Consider the following 9,725-nt stretch of genomic DNA (forward strand, 5'->3'; position numbering starts at 1 on the left):
GCATTCAGTAAGTAGCTGTTGAATGAATGAATATATGAATTTATATGAACTACTGAATCAGGAAAGCCTTGACTCAACAAGTCCTTGTAGATTTCTTGTTGATTCACTGCCAAGGCTCCTTGACACAGACCTTTCTTTTGTAGAGGTACTTTTTGAATCATTTCTTTCCCTTACCTCTTTTCCTTTCTATTCTTATTAGTACAAAACCCAGTGACACGGCATATCCACTTGTATTGAATCATTTGATTTTACTAGCTAACTATCAAGGACACACAGAAAACTCTTAAGGCTTTATGCCTTCATGTTGTTTTCTACCAATAAGAGACTAGCTCACATTTTTTCTGGAACTTAATGGATATTCATTAAGTGAAAGTAATCTGTTTATTGGGTTAATAATCAGAGATACATGAAATTAGTTAAATTATTAGAAAAGCAATCCCACCCATTCAAGGAATTTTTGAATATAGAATTAGACAATTTAAATTCAGTGTCTATAACAGTGTTTTCCACTGAGAATATACAAGATGGTCCAATTAAATGCAGAAAGGAAATAAGTAAACTTTTCTTTTATCATTGTTCTATTAAAGCTTAAAAAGAAAATTTAAGGTAAGGGAGTAATATTCTATAGATCGGAGAGCCCAAGGATTTATTCTAGATGATATTTAGGGTGATTCTTTATAGCTCATCCTCTTTATTTTGTATTATTTTATTCCTGTTAGCAATATAAATGTAATTTGTATAATATTATTTTGTAAAAACCCTGAAATCCATAGAAAATCTAGGCCAAAGCATTGTAATTTAACTTTACTGTGAAAACATCAAAGAGCAAAGGTCTGGTCATAGTGATTTCATATAATTATAAATTTTTAAAAGACTAAGAATGTTCCTTAAATACAACTTAAAGTCTGCTATCATAAACCTTTTTTGTTGGGACATCTAATCATATGAGAAAATATAAATTATAATCTTAGCAGTCATTTTTACAGAATTATGCTGTAGAAATGATTTTAAGAAATGTAAAGCCTTTCCCAATGTATGTACCTTAATATCTCCACTGAGCTTACACATTAAATTCACAAATACTTGACAATCCTTTTACGAATGTGCATGTCATTCTTGAGCAGGGGCCCTGCTGATCTCCGTGCCGTTGCAGTTGTAGGATTTGTGCTGCCTAAGCAATCACCCAATGACCTTTTTAAACAGGACAACTGATGAGAGCTAAACATAATTTGACCCTAAAAATGTTGTAGATGAAATGAACACTATTATAATGTCTAGAAGCTTAAGAAAACAACTGGAGTCTAAATATGAGATCAGTAAACCGTGGGTTGGGATGTCAATACCCTGCGCCTATCTGTTCACTGGCAGATTTACCAGAGTTCTTGACTTGATAGTCACATTGTGTATAAAGTCAATAAATATTTTATTTCAGAGACTATAAAATAAAAATTATCAAGACAAAGGGGAGTGGAAAGAAGAAGAATCGGGGAAGTATAAAGGGAGCAAGAAAGTCCAATGCTGCATTAATTGCTTTGAATTGTTAATTTTAAAAGCTATTTACAAGTCCAGAATTGACCACAGCTGAGGAGTAGGTAGCTCTCATGCCTTATAGATCTTTTTTGGACAATTGAGTATTCTAAGACTTCTTTTCTTTCATTTAAAACTAATTTGGTAACAACTTTAGATTTTGTGTGTGTGTGGAGAGAGAGAGAGCTTCTGCTCTCAATCTGTCTGCTCTCAGTCTATGTCAATTGTAGTTATACATTAATTAAATGAACTGTGGATTTTCTCTTACTTCAGAAATTACAATAGAATAAATGGAGTGCTAAAAGGATGGTACCACATTCTTTGTCATTTACATTTAGCTCCTAAGAAGATTAACTATGCTCCTTTAATTGCTCAGAATTAGAAGGCAGGTTCCAGTTAGTACCTAATGGAAGAAAGAGGGACACGAATTGAGGGCAAGTGTAAAACCATGATGACTCACTGAGATTAATAGAACACAACGTGGGATAGTGATTTACACATCTAATGGAAAGTAGGAACACCCAAAAAAATTTTTTTCTACAAAATGCCATGCCATGTCAGGAGACGCTGGCTCAACACACACACACACACACACACACACACCACACACAAACAGGAAGTTCATAATACCCAACCCCCTCAAATAAACCTAGATATTTAAAGTGATGTCTTCACGTGAATATTATTTCTAAGTTTAGTTTTCTCTGAAAACATTCCTAAGTATTGCACCTGAAATAAAGTAGACGGAATTTCGAGTTATATTAATTTTTACCAGGAATGTCATGAGGGGGAGGAGAGAAAGCCCCACAGAAGCCTTATGAGTATAAACATGATTGAAAATTCTTCTGCACGTTGCATCAGCATCTGAAGACATTCTTGCTCCGGCACTTTCATAATTATGTATTATTTTATAGCTCAGACCATTGTGTGGTGTGTAATTTGATACAAAGGCAAAGGGTGGTGGGCAATAAAACAGTGCTCTGTCATCGTGCATGGGTGAGTGTGTGTGTACGTGTGTGTGCGTGTGTGTGTGTGTTTTAAAAAATGTGATTTCAAAGTTTACATGATAATCCTAACTTAAAACCTTGTCAAGTGACATACATGATGTTAGGCTCAAGACAGGATGGGACAAAGGCGGTATTTCCATTTTGTGTGACTACATGTCCCAGATAATAATTCTAAAAACAATAACTGTTATTTGTATAATATTTTGCAATGAAAGCAGTGGTTCCTTTGATGATAATGGGTGTAAAGCCTGCCAACTTGTCAATCCTTACCAAAAGATGAAAACAACCCAGAAAAGATTAACTAAGTTAATCTAAGAAACATTACAGCTTTGAAGTCATTCTTAGAAGCGACTTTATAGGGATTTTAACTTCAAATTTAAAAATTTGAATGAAAAGTACCATGGATGATCTACCATCTCATCAGCAGGATTGATAAGACCCATTTCCTCACTTTCCTGCTGTCACTGAAGGTTTCCATTTCACTTTTTGGTCAGTCTGATAAGAGTAGCATGATATATCACTGTTTTATTTTATTATATTTTATTATTTTTTAATAGTTTATTGTCAAATTGGTTTCCATACAACACCCAGTGCTCTTCCCCACGAGTGCCCTCCTCCATCACCACCACCTCTCTTCCCCCTTCCCTTCCCCCTTCAACCTTTGGTTCATTTTCAGTATTCAATAGTCTCTCAAGGTTTGCGTCCCTCTCTCTCCCCAACTCTCTTTCCCTCTTCCCCTCCCCCTGGTCCTCCATTAGGTTTCTCCTGCTTTCCTGTTAGACCTATGAGTGCAAACATACAATCCCAGACTTTAGCCTCTACTACAAAGCTGTCATCATCAAGACAGTATGGTATTGGCACAAAAACAGACACATAGACCAATGGATTAGAATAGAGAACCCAGAACTGGGCCCACAAATGTATGGCCAATTAATTTTTGACAAAGCAGGAAAGAGTATGCGATGGAAAAAAGACTGCCTCTTTAGCAGGTGGTGCTGGGAGAGCTGGGCAGCAACATGCAGAAGAATGAAACTAGACCACTCTCTTACACCATACACAAAAATTAACTCAAAATGGCTGAAGGACTTGAATGTGAGACAGGAAACCATCAAAACCCTCGAGGTATGTCACTGTTTTAAATCCCTGAACCTGACTTCTAGTGAACACAACCAACTGCATAACTTTGGGGTCCAGTAAAAAATGAAAATATAGGGCCCTGGCCCAGATTCAGGAAGCAGTCTCCCCTTCTCAGCCCAGCTCTTCAACCCATGACTGATAGAGGTCTTCCAAGGGATTAAAACCTTTGTGCCTGGACACACTTTATACCTGGCTACAGGTGGGCAAGGGAAGCCTGCTGGGTAACTCATTGAGCCAGCAGTGAAACAATCCAGGATCACCAGGGGCATGTGCCTGACCCTTCTCTTTCAGCACTCTGCCTAGACGCACTGCTTTCATAGGGCAACAGCAAAATGCAGGCCTTCCCCAGCCATGCAGGCTGAATTCTGTTCCCTGCCAGGAGGGGCAGAAGGCATCCCAGGAAGGATGGACACAGGAAGGCAGGAAGAGGCTAGACCTCACCTGAGCCAGAGCACATGCTGCAAATTCCACTCAGAGTTCACTTATAAAACCCAAATTTGAAAATAAAATTATTAAGAATTTTAGGATAATGGCCAAAGAGAATTAGACCCCAAGCAGGGGGGGCTTTTTAGTGCAGGAAACTGTGTTAATGGTCATCTGCCCATAAAACAAAACCTGCTAGTGAGGGTGAATATTTATTCACAAGTTTTTGGAGTATTTATTTGTATTTCTTTTTCTCCAAATTTCTTGAGCATATCCTTTGTCCACTATGTCTGTTTGTTTATATTTTTCTGAGACATTTTAGAATCATGTTTAAGAGAGATATGAACATTTTCTCTGTCCAATTTATATTTAACATAATCTAGTCTATTTTTTGCTGGGAGTCCAGCTGCAGCAGGTCCAGGGCTCTTTGAAGGATGGGCAGTGTTGGCGTAAGGGAATGAGCGAGCCTCGGCTTCTTTCTGCTCACCAGGCAGGCATCTCTGCACTGATCTGAGAGTCAGCTTTATTTATTGAAAAAATGTATGGGGTACAGAACAGAAGTGGCAATTGCCTTAGACAATGATTTCTGATGACAAATTCTTTGGTATGTAAAAATATCCCAGAACATAGATTAGTGGAAGACTCATGCAAAACCTTTATCAATAGTGATTGAAGTAGGCGACTAGATGCTTATCACATGAGGAAGGAAGGGATCTTTAGTATTCAAATACAGGCGATGTTTTTTTAGCATAGCAAAGGCAAAAGTTAGTTCTTTTGTGAGCAGGGATCAACTAGCTTGTGTTTGAAGGGAAAAAAAAAAACCCAGGTTTTCTCAGGAAATGTAATATTTGCTCCTATAATCATATAAGAAGAAACTCCTATAACGAGTTTTTTCACAAGGTACAATTCACATATTTTTAGCATAAGAAGGCAAGTCACTCCTGATATCAGTCAGTCAGTTGCCTTGGGAGTCGGTGCTCAAGCAGAAATTGAATGGGGGTTGAGTGGGGGTTGAGTGGGTGTAGATGCAGGTCGCCATCTAATGGTGGGAGGCCTTGCAAACCTGCCTTATTTTAGAAATGGCTCCCAGCAATTTTTGTTCTTTTAAAGACTTCAAAACTTTTGTGCAAAAAAATGTAGTTTGATTTATTTTCCTTCATGGATTCTGGCAATAAGATTTTGTTCCCTTCCAATTATGAAAATATCTCGATGTTTCCCATCAATCTTTTCTTTTATTTAATTAATTTCTTTGAATTTTTTTTCATTTTGTGCTCTAATTCAATGGAAATACATTTATGTATATGTTGAGATGTTTTGATATAATTTTTATTGTTTCACATAGTTTCAGTAGCCAACTACTATCATTAAACTGTTTAGTTCTTTTTTTTTTGCGTATAATCCCATCTATATCACACACAAAATTTTCATTTGTATTTTGATAAGTTTTGGTTCTCTTTATTCTACTGTATTGAACCACTGTGTTGTTGTAACTATCAGATTACAATAGCTTTATTGTGAATGTTAGCTATCTTGTATTGCTGATTTTTTTAAAGATTATAAATAGGGAGTCAACTCTATTCATAACATGCAGTTTAGCTTTTATTAAGTACATGGAAGTACTTGGGGTGCCGGGGTGGCTCAGTCAGTTGAGCGTCTTTCTTCAGCTCAGGTCATGATCTCTTGGTTTGTGGCTTTGAGCCCTGTGTCAGGCTCTGTGCTGACAGCTAGCTCAGAGCCTGAAGACTGTTTTCAGATTCTGTGTCTCCCTGTCTCTCTGACCCTCTCCTGCTCATGCTGTCTCTCTCTCTCTCTCAAAAATAAATAAAACATCAAATAAAAATTTTTTAAAGTACGTGGAAGTACTTCACCATACATGTTATGTTTTCTTGGGTAATGAAGTTTGGTGTAAGGTTTACATAAAGATTTGTGAGTCAAACCTTATATTAATATCTTATTCATATGCATACTAGTCAACATGTAAATTGCCTATACTTTCAATGCCTTATATTTTTCATCTCTAAAACAAGAATAATGATATTTTATCACAAAACCCATTTCTTACTACATTACAAACACTCAGTATTAATCCTACTCCATCACAACATCAGCACATCCTAGTGCTTTAACCCTACTGTATTTCTGGCCATATCTTTCTCTTCCACCTTGGAACTTTCAAGTAGGTGTCATTTATCTGGCAATGAGGATAGAGCTAGAAAATTTTAATCCTATTGGAGTACTATTTTTCAGTAGAAATTTTAGTTTCTTTGCATTTATTCTAATAATAAATACATTTAAGCTTATTCTTTCTCTCCTATTTGACTTTTATTATTCTATATCATTTCATTTGCTTTGTTTCCCTTTTATTTACTGGATTGAATAATTTGTATGTTTTCCTCAAGTCAGTAATCTCATGTCCTATATAAATACATATACACTTCCATCAGTGTTTGTCTTCATCGTAATGGCTGCATTTAACCATGGGTTTATTTATTAACATTCCCAAACCTAATAATTTATAAATCCTTCCTCCCACTGACACAAAATTTTCAGGACACATTTATTTCCTCACCTCTTTTTCCAACTTACACGAACTCAAGGTTTTTAAAATAAACTTTTGAATTTATGTCTAAGTTAGCTACCCCCCTAGAATGCTTCTTATACTGACAATATTATTCACAATCATACCATGTTCATCAATTTTGGATGATGAATGAATGAATGAATTCTCCTGGATTTATTTCTTGAATTATCTACCTTCTATTTTGAGCTATTATGATATGATTTTATTCAACTATAATATTCTTTAGTAATTTTTCTCAGAATATATATTTCCTTTTTAAAATTGTCTCAGAGAGTATATAATTTGTGTGTGTGTGTGTTACTACTAACCAGTTTACTTTCCTTCCTTCTTGTCTTTCTTCAGTTTAAATGTTCTTTTCTTTTCTTTTTCTTTTTTTTGGCATAATAAAGAAGTTCTTGGCTCAGAGAACTTTGCTGTCTGCCTTACTTCAGTGGTGCAGATGAGATGCATGATATAGGATTGACTCTCATCCCTTCACTCTCATGAAGTGTGTGTATATATATATATATATATATATATATATGTATATATATATATATATATATATGCTTGCAGTTGAGAAAATTTCAGCAGGCTAAGTATGGCTGTGTTACCTTTTCTTCATTGATCACACTTGGTATTAAGTATTGACTTAAATACTCAAACCTTTTTCAGCCAATGTGAATACTCTCTTCATAGTTTTTTTTTTTCTAGTAGATTTTTTTCTGTTGTTGCCTTCCAGAATACTAATTATTCCAATAGATTCCCTGGGTTTTTTTCCTCCATTTGTTTTGTTGCTCTCACTCTAGATTTCCAATTATTCATAGAGTTCTTTTGTGGGGGACTTCAGTCATTTGATTTTCCAAATCATTAATTCTGCTTTCAGCATTTTATTTTCCACTTTTTCTATAGAATACTTTAAATGTAAAAATCACATTTCAAAAGAGTTGTTAAAAACCCTATTCTAAGATTGTTATTCTACAATATCTCCATCTCCTTAACAACTACTTTCTCTATTATATATATGCTGGAAAAAACCTTACTGAATAAACTGAAGAATTTAGCTTTTCAAAGAAGTTTCTGAAATCAAATCTGTTTTGCCCATTACTAACTTTTTACATTGTATTACTTAGACAAAACGTTTCACCTCTTAAATCTCAACTTTAGGAAATTATTTTGAGAATTAAATGAAAGACTCAAAAGCAAACCCTAAAACATAGTAGGTACTTGATCAATGGGATTAGTGGCATTAAAAAATTGAAACTCCATGAAAAAATGTGCTTTAAATAAATATCCTTTACCTAAAAACAATCTTGTGTATTCAGTATCATTCATTTTTTAACAATTTTTTAATGTTTATTTGTTTTTGAGAGAGAGAGAGGGATGGAGGGAGAAGTAGAGAGAGCAAGAAAGAGAGAGAGAGAGAGCAGGGGAGGGGCAGAGAGAGGAAGATACAGAATCTGAAGTAGGTTCCAGGCTCTGAGCTGTCAGTAAAGAGCCTAACACAGGGCTTGAACTCATGGGCTGGCAAGATCATGACTTGAGCCAAAGTTGGACTCTTAACCGACTGAGCCACCCATGTATCTCAGTATCATTCATTATTAATCACAATGTCTCAACTTAAAAAATACTGAATGCATCTAATTTAGATGCTATGTACTAATTTACAGTCTCAAAGAACTATGCATGAGCTCATGAAATCTTATTATCACTATCTTTTTGTGTTCAGGCTTTTTAGCTTTTTATTACATAAACCATCCAATATGTAGTAAAGAGAAATACAATGGTTAACCCCTTACTTTGAAATATATTTTCAAAAGTTTTCCTTCTTGGGACACTTGGTGGCTCAGTGAGTTAAGTGTCTGACTTTGGCTCAGGTCATGATCTCATGGTCCAGCTCAGGTCATGATCTCATGGTCTTTGGGTTCAAGTTCTATGTCGGGCTCTGTGCTGACTACTCAGAGCCTGGAGCCTGCTTCAGATTCTGTGTCTCCTTTCTCTGACCCTCCGCCACTTGCTCTCTCGGTCTCTCTCTCTCAAAAGTAAATAAACATTACTTTTTAAAAAATGTTTTCATTCTTCATTATATTTTTTAAATGAAAATAATAGGACTGATTCATTTTGCTCTTCATCTGTAATATTGGTTATATTTCTGGATATTTTTAAGAAGTAAAGGAGGCTAGATATAGTGAGAATCTATGAGATCTGGTTAGAGTTGTAGCACCAGCAACCAGACAGCAACCCCTGATTATATGCTGCCCCTTGAAACATTTCTGGGATTGGAAACCACTTACAATAGATGTATGCATCTAAGTAAAACTTTGTTCTCTCATTCCCAACCCTCTGTAAAGCTGTTGTTAAGCAAGGACCGCGTTTCACAATTGATATATAAGAGGGACTTTTATGGCCTTGAAGTCACAAGCAAATGACCTACTAAGTTATACTCTGAATAAAGTTTTTGTTTATTTATTTAAATATGGAGATAAAAAATACGTTCCCTTTCTGCCTAACAGATGTGTTTCAAGCCAAATAATACCTTTCAAAGTATTCTATACTTATAAGATGCGTTTCTTTATGAAAAATCATTCTATGCGATTTCCTCTGACACGGCTACCAAGGATGCTGCAACTGCTATTGCCTGGATACCTGCCTTTGGGAGAGCAATGTAAAGAGCAGCGACCACTAGTGGTTTCGCTTTCTCATTACATCTGATATTTCTGAACTGCCACTCCGCTGCCCAGGAGTTGCCCATGGCACACGACAAAGCAAGATCATAGAGTTCATGGAGTTATAGAAGGCAGATGTCCCAAACAAATACACCAGAAGAATGTGTGATAAACTGTAATGAAAAGATAGAATTTTAAGATGGAGGTAGAAGGTGGAATGTTTCATTATGTTGCTGTGCAGTAGATAAAATACATATACCATGTTTGAGACTTCAATAGAACATTCAGTATTACAGAGTAATCATATTCCCTGATTTTTTCTTTACTTTGACTGGAAGAGATTAATGACTCAGCTGTCAGTACAGCTTGTAATTTTAAAGTTGAAATGAGGCTACAATCTGTCCT

The 9,725-nt window shown here is 35.7% G+C and overlaps 1 non-coding gene across 1 annotated transcript; it reads right to left on the reverse strand.

Annotated features, from left to right (window-relative positions):
* Positions 1-1,077: 1,077 nt before the first annotated feature.
* LOC115303580 lies at positions 1,078-1,183 on the reverse strand. The gene has a single exon (XR_003914136.1). It is a non-coding gene; the product is annotated as a U6 spliceosomal RNA (small nuclear RNA).
* Between the last annotated feature and the right edge of the window lie 8,542 nt (positions 1,184-9,725).

This window comes from Suricata suricatta, chromosome 1 (genome assembly GCF_006229205.1).
Source record: "Suricata suricatta isolate VVHF042 chromosome 1, meerkat_22Aug2017_6uvM2_HiC, whole genome shotgun sequence".
Lineage (NCBI taxonomy): Eukaryota > Metazoa > Chordata > Mammalia > Carnivora > Herpestidae > Suricata > Suricata suricatta.